The sequence below is a fragment of the Brassica oleracea genome, chromosome C1 (genome assembly GCF_000695525.1).
Source record: "Brassica oleracea var. oleracea cultivar TO1000 chromosome C1, BOL, whole genome shotgun sequence".
In the NCBI taxonomy this organism is placed as follows: Eukaryota; Viridiplantae; Streptophyta; class Magnoliopsida; order Brassicales; family Brassicaceae; genus Brassica; species Brassica oleracea.
In genome coordinates, this window is record NC_027748.1 from 25,932,880 (window position 1) to 25,942,180 (window position 9,301).

Genomic DNA, 9,301 nt, shown 5'->3' on the forward strand with positions numbered 1-9,301 from the left:
AATTAGAAATATGCTCGCAAGTTTGCTAGAAGCATATGATAAGCTGATGGAATGAGATATGTGAAATGGATTACAATGAAAAGTAGGATAATCCATTTACAAAATGTCTGCCAGACATTTTGATGAAATAATGAAATCTCATATTGCAGCTGAAAATGCTCCAATAAGAAAAGAATTGTGCATTTGCATAATTTGGCAAACCAGTTACCAGATGTGTTCACAGATACGACATGATATACCCGCTGAAAATGTTCCATCAAGAGTTGATGTTCCTAAAGAACAAAGTGATGGTAACAAAATAAATGAACCTAGGGTTCAGTTAAAGAGGGGGAGACTAGCGGGTTCTAGAGATAAAAATCCCCGAAAGAAATTGGTTGAGAAAAGTTGCAAGGTTCCTGAAGAACCTGATACTGAATAATGTCTGAAAGAAGACATAAGTGGAAAGGTTCAAAGAGAACCTGATACTGAAAGATGTCTGAAAGAAGGCATAAGTGGAAAGGTTCCAGAAGAACCTGATACTGAAAAATGTCTGAAAGAAGACATAGATGAAAATGGTCAAGATGAACCAAATAAAGATGATCCAGATGACGAAAAGGGAACAGAAAAGTATGAGATTTCCATCAACTACACCCTTTATGAAAAAGCTATAAGATAAAATATGTTGATGGAATGTTCTCCTTTTCTGTCCAAAGAGATCGATCATAAAAGTGATGATCCCGATCCAAGGTCCATTTTGGAATGTTAAAAAGACATGATTGAGAGGAGTGGCAGAAGGCCATTCAAATTGAATTATTCTCCCTGAATAAAAGAAATATCTTTGGACCTATAGTCATAACGCCTGAGAATATAAATCTTGTTGGGTATAAGTGCGTATTCGTGAGAAAAGTAACACGATATAAAACCTGATTAGTTGCCCAAAGATTTTCTCAGAGACCGGAAATTGATTTTGAGGAAATGTATTCTCCGGTAATTGATCCAATTATGTTTAGATTTTTGAAGAGCCTAATGGCATCTAAAAATCTTGAAATGCATCTTATAGACGTTTTGACTACATATTTGTATGGATCATTGGATAACGATATATGTATGAAACTCCTAAGGGATTGAAAATGCCAGGGGCATTGAAAGAAAAAAAAATCCAGGGAGATTTGTTCGGTCAAGTTACAGCGATCACATTACGGATTAAAGCAATCCGACGCAGGTGGTACTAGGCCTGGGCATTTTACCCGGACCCGAAGACCCGAACCGGAACCGACCCAAAAATACAGGTTCAGGTCCGGGTCCGGGTCCATGCTAAGTACCTATTGGGTCTTTTTTTTGGACCCGCGGGTCTCGGTTCGGGTCCGGGTCCTACCCGAGACCCGTTCGGGTACCCGAAGTACCCGCAAATAATTGTATATATTTGGGTGATTGGGTATATTTTGGGTATTTCAGATTTTTCTAAAAGTTTTGGGTTCGGGTTTTCGGGTATAATTGTAGATTTCAGGTAAAATTTTAGATTTTTAGAAAATATAATTCGGGTATATTTTGGGTTTTCGGATCTGATTTTGGATAAAATTTTGGGTATTTTTGCGATTCTTTGAGTATTTTTAGAGTTTTCGGTTTCAATTCGGGTATTTCGGATCCTAAATACCCGAACCGACGCAGATCCGAAATATACCCGAAAATTATGGATATTTTACGGGTATTGAAATTATAGACCCGAACCGATCCGGACCCGACAAGACCCGATCCGGAACCGATCCGAAAAATTATAGGTACCTATAAGGGTCTAAATTTCTAGGACCCAGATCCGACAAAACCTGATCTAAACCCGACCCGAGGATCTGGATGCCCAGGCCTAATGGAGATGGTCTAAGCTCATGGGTTTTGTTTGTTGCCAAGTCGTTAGGCTTGTCCATCGATTAAAATTATCTTTAGGTTTTCCCAGAAGTTTCGGTTTTTTTGTCTTCCTCTTTTTAAACTTTTAGTTTCCGGTAACACTCTCAGGCTTGTTATCAAAATAATGTGAAAGACTATATTACGTAAAAAAATTTCACAATCAATAATCATAATTCTATTGGTAAATAAATAATCATTTGACTTCTATTCTAATACATACAGGAATGGGTCTCTGAAGTCTGGACCCACGTGAGTTTCCATGAGTCACTTGACTCACCCCCACCACATGGTTCTCCTTAGATAGTATCTCTCAAGTTCTCATGTCAAGACTATAATATACTGATGTATTCTTATCATTTGATTTGGTCTTTATGAAATATCATTGTTTTGGGTGACTAGATAAGTCTATCTAATCACATATTCAACCCTGTATATTGCATATTAAGGAAGACGACGTCAATCACATAATAATAAAATCTTATTTAATTTCGATCAAGTAATAATAACAATCGTTTCAGATGCATTACACATCATGTGTCTTATCATATCATGGTTAATGTATTTTAGAAAACCCGAGTTTGGTATGGTTGGTTTTGCAGATGCATGATACTTATCAGATCCTCATAAGCCTCGATCGCAAACCGGCTATGTTTTTATAATTGGTGGAACCGCGATCTCTTGTCGGTCTCAGAAACAAACTCTGGTTGCAACATCTTCGAATCATGTAGAAACTATTGCGCTTCACGAAGCATGTCGAAAGTGTGTGTGGCTTTGGTCAATGAGTCACCACATACGAGTATCAAGCGGAATAGTTAACAAGAAAGAGCCGACGAAAATATTTGAAGACAATTCGGCTTGTGTCGCTCAACTCAAAGAAGGCTACATCAAAAGCGACAGAACAAAGCATATCCCTCCGAGATTTTTCTGTTACATACGGCAGCTCGAGAAAAATGAAGAGGTGGACATTGAGTATGTACGGTCATGCGACAATCCAGCTGATTTGTTTACAAAACCTCTTCCAACTACAACATTCCGAAAACACGTATATGGTATCGGAATGTGGCATTTGCGTGACCTGTGAAGAAAAAGCTATGTCCATTATTTTCAGGGGGAGATTACGGCAGTGTACTCTTTTTCCCTTGTCATGGTTTTTGTCTCAACGGGTTTTTCCATGACTAGGTTTTTAACGAGGCACTACGTAATACAAGATGGATGATCAAGGGGGAGTGTTACAAATGTGATCATCCACGTATGAGGACACTAAGCATCCTCTCTCATTGTTTCTGCTTTATCATCAGTACATATGTCACTTTGTCCTTGTCTTTATCTTTAAATGTTACCCACATAGACATCTATAAATAGAGAGGCTGTACTTGGTTATTTTAATAATCTGAATAAGATCAACTCTTCTTCTCCTCTTACGACCAAACTCTTCCTCTCTATCTACTTATCACTTTCTAACATATATATACAATAAATTATTATCTCTCACAAGTCACTATTATCTCTCTCTCCCTCGTTTTGATCATCTTTTCTTTATACACAAACTTTGATTATCATATATTACTTCACCTTTTATTTACAACAAAAAGAGAATAAACGTTTCCATCACAAGAATAATAATGTGTATTAATCTCGAGTCTGATTAAGAAGTGTGGCATGTATTGGTAGAGACAATGGGTTAGTCAGAGTTGTATTAGTGCTCTGAATTTTAATTAACTTCCACTTGAAACGTCCTGGCCCAGAAATTTTTGGAATTTTTCTTCTAAATTCTAAGTAAATTTTCAATAAACATTAATCAAGTGCCATAAACAATAAGAATAAGGTTTGTAAGCTCCCATGAAATTTATCCAAATTCATAAATATTGTCATGGTCTTCGTAGTCTCGCAGCTCGGTCCACACAACTAATCTTCATCTTCATCACAAAAGAAGGTATCTAACATCAAGCGATGAATTCCATACTAACAACCTAAATTCTGTTTCATATCATTCCTTACTTAGTCATTTACTACCAAGATGTTTCTTACAACATAGCCTTTTCTTACTACTTGGTCAATTTTATCATGTTCGACCCGAAAGTTGAATTATGATCCCAAGGTCCTTCATGACCACAAAGGTCCATCTCGACTCGGAAGGTTCATCACGACAACAAAGGTTTCTCACAGCCGTAGCTAACATATGACCCGAACCCAAAATACATTCGTGATATCGTTTACGGCTAGAAACCAAAACGCACTTTCGTTATTTAAATTCATTTTCTTAATCATGTATGTTCCTTATTTAATCTCATTCTTAATTAGTTTTCTTAACGTTTTCTATTCAAAAAGCCAACTCTAGATTTACGTTTTTTCACACACAAATTTCGCAATTTAATCAATTTATCATTACATCCAATTTAACTTGTCTCATCCTAAGAACATGAATAATGTTTTTCCAACTCTGAATTATTTTGAAGAAAGAAGAACGAATTTTCCAATAAACACAATACTAATTCATATAACCTAGCATTTCCATATCAAATTCGCTAAAACTATGTTAAAAAGGTTGTCATGAATGTCGTCCTCACTTTAGTTAGAACTATGTTAACAAGTAACCATATAGTACAAACTAGGATGTTACAAATTCATTTCTTTGTGAATTGTCTGTACTATGTTAAACAGTATCAACACACTCGACTTACAAATTCATTTCTTTGTGAATTGTCTGTACTAGTTTCCATCGTAAGAGGGTTTCTATCTATATAATTTTTGTACATACCTTTGAAAAATATATTAGAAACTCTATAAATTAATAAATACCATAAATCAATATTTTTTTCCAGTTCCAAATTGAACTGGTTTAAAATATGACACAAATAGATAAAATAATAACATAATAAATTTTTAAAAAACCATGTAAATATATGGTCTCATTAAAATTATAAATTAATCATTTATATGTATAGACATTTTATATAAGTACAAACCAACTATTATATTGTTTATTTTATATTCACGACATAATTATCTTTATATTTTCTTAAGATTTAATATATTTTGATGAGATTTAGAAAAATTATATCTAAAACAACATTTAAATTTTATGAAACACATTTTATACAAAAAAAATAATATAATTAAACTAGTATAAATGTGGAATTTCAAAAAGTTAATTAATGTACATATATAATAAAATCAAATATTTTTCTTATTTTAGGAAAATATATATTATAGTAGAAAAAAAAAACTAAATATTTCTTTTGTAAATTAATAACTCTTTAAATTAACAAAATACCAAAGTCCTAACATTATTAATTTATAGAATTTTTACTAGCGTACAGTCCATCATCATGAGTGAAACCATGTTAATTCAATCTAGGGCTAAATAAGGCACACTTGAAAAACAACAACTAGGCATGGGCGTTTTTAACTCAATCCAAAGTACCGACCTTAACCCGAACCGGAAAAACCGAAATCGAATCCGAACTGTTTTACAAAAATATCCGAATGGGACTTATGAGCTTACTACTTTGGACTTTGGTTATAACCCGAACCGAACCGAAATCCGAATTAGGATCCGAAGATATCCGAAATTAGTTAAATATGTTAATGTTTTTAAATATATTAAGGTGATTTAGATATTTTAGAGTATTCAAAATATTTTTGTAGTTTGTTTTATTTGTTATTTTGAATACTTTTTAGTTAATTTAGATAGTTTAACTAATTTTTAATTAGATTTGTAAATAATTTATATATTTTGAAATTTTTTTGTTCAATTATCGAGGTTTTTAAAAATATATTTTTGTACGATTTTAAACATTGGTTAAATCCGATCCGAACCGAACCCGGAAGGAACCGAACCGAACCCGATCCTATAATTAGTAAAAACCGAATGGTACTTATGAGCATAACACCGAAAATCCAAAAATCCGAATCACCCGGACCGAAACCGAACGGACCACCGAACGCCCAAGCCTAGCAACAACCTTCCAATCAGTAGTTAGCCATTAACTAAAAATATTCAAGGAATCCAACATTAAAGAGTAAAACCATGATACATAATACTTGATCATTTCAGCACAACTGAGACCTTATATTTGTTAGAAAGTGTAAGTGCGATTTGTGACAGCTCATCAAAACTTGATCTAGTAACGCAACTGCCCAGTTGGACAACCAAACCAATGTCTCTAGTGTTCTTGTGTTTCCCAGCAAAAGTTCCATGAACGAAGCAACGACATCCGGCTTTGCAACTTTAAACGATGAAGCCGGAAAGATCATGTCTTGTGGGCCCAAGTAGCTATTAACACGTTTCTCCTGTAAAACAGAAGATGGTATCAACAGGCAGACTAAAACCCCTTTTTACATAAGACACATGAAGTATATACCCCATATTAGCTAAAAATGTAAAGAACATGCATTTTTGGATTGTTTGTACTTTGTAATGTTCCAAAAATGCATGTTCTTTGTAATACAGTAAGGAAAGAATAGTAAAAGAGGTTCATGGTGAAGCTACCACTGCAGTGTTCCAGTCTTCGATCAGTTTTATAAAATATTATTTTCTTTAATCCAAGTGAGTTCTGTAGCAGCTTTGCGACACCAGGAACCGCAGATCGCAAAATTGTTGTTTTAAGAGTCAACGTTTTCACCTTAAACGTCCGGAAACAAACACCACAGAAGTCGGCAATAGATAGCATCGAGCAGCAGCAAGCACCTCCTGGCGGTGACCGCTGGAGTCTCGTCTCCGGTCACCGCGGGTCTCGTGTCCGTTTTAAGGGCGCCGCCTCAACCCTTCGCCTCCTCCTCTCGTCTCTCCTTCTTGTTCGTGTGTCTGGGTTCAATGGGTCTCTCCGTCGAAACAAACTGAAACCAAAGGTGTCTTTGGTCTCTCTAGAGCATGAACGAGGTCTGATTAGTCGAGGTAAGCTTCGGGAGGCCTGGATCTACCTTTAGTCACTGATTGCGCTTGGATCTGGGTCAGATCCGAGATCTGAGTCTCGCCGGAATGCACGACGCGTCGCTGCCGTCACCGCTTCTGTCTCATCGTCTCACTCCAGTCGGTCTCCTCTTCTGTGTAGTTCCAAGGTTGTTGTAGAGCTTCTCCTCTCTTTATCGAGTGAAAGGTGGATGAGAGGCGCTCCACCGAGAACCTCTTTTCTTAGTTCAAAAGACACAACTGTGGCGTTCGTTGGTAATCGATTGGCTTCTCCTTCTTGCTCCTGACGCCGTTTTACTTGGATTTTGAAGACATCCCGTTGTGAAGGCAACTTCCGCATTAAAGCGGAGATCTCTCTTGCCGATTTGAGTCCTTGTTTTCGAGGAGTCATGACTCCTCCTGCGCTCCATTTCCCTTGTTCCGAAGCTCCGACAGTCGGTTTAGTGTGCCGCATCTCATGTGTCGCGTGGCCGGTTGGGGAGCCAATTTGTACCGCCTACGCTTGACCACTAACCCGAGTTTCCATTGTCAGCAGCATCGATTTGGGTTGGTACTTTTATCTAATGTCGAGAAAGCTTGGGTTTGTTTGGTTGACGTCCTCCTCCAGTAGTGTTCTGGGGTGGGAGCAGGACACCTCCGTTGAAGCTGATTGTAGCCGAACTTTCATTACTGGTAATGACATTTACAATTTAGAAAAAAAAAAAAAAAAAAGAAAAGTGAATACCAAATCAACAAAAGAACATACACTTTCATGTTTCCGGAACATTTACCTATGGATCATGATAAAAGGAGGATTCTGTAATCATTAAAAATCTAAGGATGCAAAAATGGCAACATACCTGAAGAAAGCTAAAACCAACAGTAAGGTTTTCTACGTTCTGAAACTTTTCTAGCATCCCTCCCAGCATCACATGATAAACATCCTTCAGGGGACCATCGAGATCCCTGGAGAGATCAAGCTGAATGCACCAGAATCGAGGTAAGAAATAGGGAGTGTTTATGTTAGCCTCTTTTAAAGAGGGGACGTCAGCTAAATTACATTCTGGCATAAAATCTATCAATCTAAGGTAACTGATGCGAGGAGCCACGATATGCAATTTGTGAGGCGCCAAAAGGAGTGAATTCTATATCCATCTTCTAACGCGCAGCGATTCACTCAGATCAAGAAAACAAAGGAAACCACTATACTGCAATGTCAAGCTTTCCAGCATTGGACAACCAGACAGAATCTTAGGGAAGGATTCATCAGAGAATATACAGTGGCTCATCGACAAGTTCTGTAGTGATGTCCAAGAAACTGTGCACCTAGGAATCATCTTAACGAGTTTTGAATCTAAGGTGAGTTGCTTTAGAGATGGATTGTTGAAGAAGAAATCTGGAAAGTGTAATAAGTATCTAAAAGCACAGAAAGCATCTCCACGTTGCGGGGCATTGCAAACTTGATCAAGCTATCAACGTGGTGATTCCTTGTGCCTGGTGCACAGGTTGGGATATCCAGGTAGAGATAGAATGATTTTGACAGCCGAGTAGCTGGCTAGGGTTTTTCTAATCGATTCAATTGGCACTTTAAGGCGAGAAAAAGAGAGACAAGGTGTCCCGCACCATACATGCCTCCATTGTTTGGACAAGATGCTAGTTGCCATGGCTAGTTTGGTCGGTAAGACAGAGAGGATATGGTGGAGGATCTCGTCTGGTAGATAGCTGATTGAGTCTACATCGCTGAAGAGGTCGCTAGGGTTTTGTGCACCTGCAGGGGCGGTGGTTTCCTCCTGAGCTGGTTTATTACGCCGTCCATGGAGGTGTCCTTCCATGGTTGTGGGGTATCATTCAATCTTCTGTCTAAAAGTTTTGGGGACACTTGAGACACGCTTTTCTCGAAATAATATGAATGTGAAGTTAAAATAATAATAGATACTGAAATAATAATAATATGTTACCAGATTGTGGATGGTTCATAACCAAGAGATTATGATTTGTAATCTTTCCATTTATGTATGACGGTGTAATCTCCTATATAAGAAACCTCTATGTTATGAATAAAGATAAACTTTTCAATTACTTTTATAACACGTTATCAGCACGAAACTCTAAATCACTAAGCTAATACCCAAATCGAAAAACCCTAAAACCCTAACCCTAGCCGGCGATCCGACGAACCCTAAACCCCGATTGCGTCTCTTGTTCCCGCATCTGTTCCAGCTCGCGTCCCCGATCAGCTTCAGCCCAAGGCGTTCCTGAACCTAGCTCAGACGTTCGCGACCCGAGAGCAGCTCTAGCACACGACCTCTTCCTCGTTCGCGACAGCATCAGACAGCTCGCGTCCGACGATCAAGGCGTTCCCGATCAAGCAACAAAGGACGTCCGCGACCCGATAGAAGCGACTCGATCCATTCCAGCTCGCGTCCCGTTCATGTCCAGCTCACGGCTCAACTCCTTTGGTGGTCCGATTCAACAATCATCTAAGGTTAAAAGGTAATTCAAAACCTAAGAACCCATAATCGAACATGG

General features: G+C 37.8%; 1 pseudogene; it reads right to left on the reverse strand.

Moving 5' to 3' along the window:
- Positions 1 to 5,853: 5,853 nt before the first annotated feature.
- On the reverse strand, positions 5,854 to 8,635 carry LOC106336063 (annotated as a pseudogene).
- Positions 8,636 to 9,301: the final 666 nt, after the last annotated feature.